Genomic DNA, 4,161 nt, shown 5'->3' with positions numbered 1-4,161 from the left:
AAGCATAAAATTGAAACCCTAAAACTAATCCTAGTTTGTCTAGACTTGGAAGTAAAATTTGCTTCCACATTAAATATACATGTCAATCGTCTCCTCTGAACTTAGCATTTCTGCAATTTCTAGCTCAAGGTTATGTACATGCACCTAGAGAATAGGTCTTCATTCCTTGTGACAATCGTATGTGTTACATGATAACTGAGATTAGATGGCTGAACACCTTGACTTTTGACATCAACATCACCACCATTGAGCTCAGATACCTAAATTAATTCTTGTGACCCATATATAAAGCAGTATGTGTAGCATGGTAGTTGACCTTATGCAATTCGATACATAATGATATTTTCTTAGGTTCTAGAATACTGATAGCCAAAATATTAACAATTGACTCCTCAAGTCCTCATATTTAAAACAAAAGACAGACTCATTCAACACACATCAACATACTTCTAATTATCTACCAATTTCTTACAAATAGCACAAGCAACATGATGTAAATCAAGGAAAGATGGGCTAGAAGAAAGAAAAAGGAAAAACTCCCCCTAGATAATCATTCCAAAGTTGTAGTCCTTCACATTCACAATATTAGCTTTTTTTAGTTGAAGATTTTAGGAAGCCAAAAATTAGGTAGACCGAAAATTTCCTAATTTAAAAGTAATGATGCCGACAGAATTCAGTCTATGAAAAAGTCTTTCGAGGCCAATTCGAGATGGTTGGTCAGAATTTTCTTCATTCTACTAAATCGCTGTAAAATCAACTCATACAACTACAATCAGCATCCATTCCATAGAGGGGATACCAGGAAATAGCAAAAATATTGAACAAGAAAAAGAGAAGCAAATAAAATGAAATAACTATTGGTTGTTTGCAGCTTCTACAAGTATGAGAGCAGATGTTCAACTCTTTTCCCTGGATGCGTTTCTTGTCCTCCTACCTTAAACCACCATGTTTAAGTTTAAAAAAAAATCATTTCAATCCAGGACTAATGCCTTGCACAATGGTAATAATTTTAACATAAGTAGCAATTGCACTCACATACTCGAACTTGTAAACAAGTTCAATTCTGCACTATCGTGCAATTATCCTTACTAACATTCCTATGCCGAGCCCTAAATGAGTCAGTACTAAAGGAGCTCTCTAGGACTATGATTATGCCAAGCATTTGTACCATCCAATGGAGCCCTATCACCAAAAATTATCTTAATTTTTTCCCCCATCAGACCTATTGTCAAATATGAATCGTGCAATTATCCTTACTAACATTCCTATGCCGAGCCCTAAATGAGTTAGTACTAAAGAAGCTCTCTAGGACTATGATTATGCCAAGCATTTGTACCATCCAATGGAGCCCTATCACCAAAAATTATCTTAGTTTTTTCCCCCATCAAACCTATTCTCAAATATGAAATACTCAACATGTAAATGAAAGGGGTGGAGTGAAATAGAACATGACAAACAACATAACATACAATACCCCAAATAATCTGCTCACCCATGAATGGACCGCAATTGCAATGACATAAATGTTTATTTGCTAGGAAGTAATTCCAAAGTGAAGTTTTTTTCTTGTTAGCCAAACCAGAAGTAATACCTTATATTAGCCCTTGGGAAATTTTTTTCTTGAATTCATTGAATGTTCCACATGTGCTCTAACATTGAGTCCATCTTTCTGCTGCAATAAATATTGCCAAATAAGGTCATCTTAAGCAATTATGTATGGTAGCCAAGTAGTACTTTTCTTCCAAAACAAATAAAGCAACATTGACACAAGGAACAACCAATTAATTACAATAGGTATTTTCTAACCTTTATTCAGTTCACATGGTATGGCTCTTTTGTTGTTCCTTGAAACCTGCAGGAGACAAATACGAAAGCATTACCGGGTGATAAGCCCTCAATTCCCCCAATTTCAAACTCTCCCCACTTCTTATCCTTGCCAAGCTCCAACCAAAATGCTACAACCTTAGCAACATCAGCTTTACATTTAATCTTGGTATTATACGAACAGATAAGCCTGAATAGTAGGAGTGTCATATATAGCCCCCAAATGAATCAGATTTATGAGAACTCTAGAAATTCAAGAAGCTGAATAAAAAGGAAAAATTAGAGATCTTACGTCAACGAAACCTGACCATGGAGTAGAATTCCCATATCTGAGATAGAAAGAAGTAGAGATATAGTTAGAGAAAGAGGTTAAGGGAAAAAAATTGGTAGCCAAAAAGTGTCGGCAGACCGAATTTTTGATTTTTACTTTTAGCAATTGGTTTCTTAAAGAGCTCTAAAAGCGACGTCTTCCTACAGTCTTACTCCTCGTCTCTAGCTCTCTTAGCCGGTGCGACGATTACAAACCTCCGGTCCATCATAAAGCCTCTTAGGCTGAGTTGGCTCTCGCAACTGATTCTATCTTGCCGCGTGTCGTATCAGGCCTAAGTTCACTTTGTATGATTTGTCTTGTTCACATCAATTAGTATTAGATCAATAAACAAAATAGAAATAGAAAACTTTATCCCTCCAAGTTTGGAGATACACCCACAATAGAACTGAATTTATAGATGGTATGATTTGAGGTTTTATTAAGCTATATAAAGATCTAATTTTTAGGCTAACGGGCAGGCAAAAATCGATGCTATAGTAGGTGTCAATCGATGGGGCTAGAAATCGAACCTTGATGAAGCCCAGGGGCATATTGAGGAACCGGAGGGACTTGGGTAGCAACAGTAGAAACAGATGAACTCCCAACTGCAGAAAAAATGTTTGACCCAATATCTGAAGTCCATTGGCGATTATCGGTATCTTTAGCTTGCAAAGAAGCCCCGCAGTTAAGTAGGATATCTTCAGCTGGCACATAATTTGCAGCTGAAACTAAATGCACCACAGAGGCTCAGAACGCAAAGACTGAGAACTGATGACACCCATCCGTGTTCCTCATCGGAGGAGTATATGCCGAGAATTCCCTGAAAAATTGTGCCCAAAAATTATTGGTTTGTTCTGTGTTGACCCAGATAATCACATACAAGTATTTCAATTGCTAACTCTATGTATAATTATGTGAGTTTATAGGTGTACATGTGCATTAAAAAAAATGGCAAATTACAAAATCCAATCAAATTAAATCAGTAAAATAGAAACAACATTTAGAAGAAAGAATCGTTGTTCAAGCTCTACACTGGCGAGAAACAACAGAAGATCTTTGCAGGGCCATCCTTGACATTTTGGGGGCCCTAAGCGAACTTGAAGGTTGGGGCCCCTTATGTACTTTTATGAGCAAACAAAATAAACAATAAATCAATTTGAAATAAGGAAAACTTATAATCAGGTAGATTAAGTTTTCGAAAGGATTGATCATTACAAGAATGCAAAGTATCACTTAAATATGAATTTTCTTACATCATCAGCGACAAAATAGTAATTGCACTAACATAATGGGATTTTGTGTTATATACCTAGTATAACAACCTATGAAATGGAGCCCTAATTTAAAAAGAAATTTGGGGGCCCGAGGCGCTCGTCTTCCCTGAGGGACGGCCCTGCTCTGGATCTGAGGCTCTTAAATAGTCAAGTTTAACATCTAAATCTAAATGAATCAGCTTAAATCTCAAAAGTTAAAGCAGAAAAACAAAACCTAAGCATAAAAAAGTAGAGTTTGTAACGGTTCAGAATGATCGAAGCTTCAAGATCCACCGAAAAGAGCTAGCTTGATATCTCAAGGCCATGAACTGAAAATTAGCAATGAACAAAATAATTACCTTGAGCAGAAATACGAAGAGATCAAATTGAAATGAAGGAACTCCGAATCAAGCCAGCTTTTCTACATAACCATAGCGCAACAAAACCGATATTAAGCTAAGAATCTGAAGAGACGAGACTTTAGGGTTTGAAAATCAGTCGACAAATACAACTCGACCAAATACAACTCAATAAACCCACTGAAATCGGAAAACCCACCACAAATCGTGAACGTAGACTGAAACGGATTTGGGTTGTGGGTGTTGGACGACGACGACGACTGGGTTGTGGGTGTTGTGTGGGGGCAAAAAACAGAGACGTGGGCGAAAGGGGAGGGGTGCGCCGGTGGTCGCCTGTGGTGGTGGTGGGCCAGTAGCGGTGGTGGTCGTCGCCGTCGGTGGAAGGCTCGGTGGTGGTTGGCGATCGTTACTCTTC

At 37.8% G+C, this 4,161-nt stretch overlaps 1 long non-coding RNA gene across 2 annotated transcripts; it reads right to left on the bottom strand.

Annotated features, from left to right (window-relative positions):
- Nucleotides 1–352: 352 nt before the first annotated feature.
- Nucleotides 353–4,161, bottom strand: LOC131330106 (uncharacterized). 2 transcript variants are annotated; one of them, XR_009200957.1, is made up of 5 exons: nucleotides 3,747–4,161; nucleotides 2,665–2,954; nucleotides 2,117–2,153; nucleotides 1,735–1,852; nucleotides 353–1,591 (listed from the first exon to the last, which is right to left on the bottom strand). It is a non-coding gene; the product is annotated as an uncharacterized LOC131330106 (long non-coding RNA). The 2 variants fall into 2 exon arrangements; XR_009200956.1 differs by having other exon boundaries at nucleotides 353–1,669; nucleotides 1,807–1,852.

This window comes from Rhododendron vialii, chromosome 6a (assembly GCF_030253575.1).
Source record: "Rhododendron vialii isolate Sample 1 chromosome 6a, ASM3025357v1".
NCBI lineage: Eukaryota > Viridiplantae > Streptophyta > Magnoliopsida > Ericales > Ericaceae > Rhododendron > Rhododendron vialii.
This window is presented reverse-complemented; position numbering and strand designations above follow the sequence as displayed.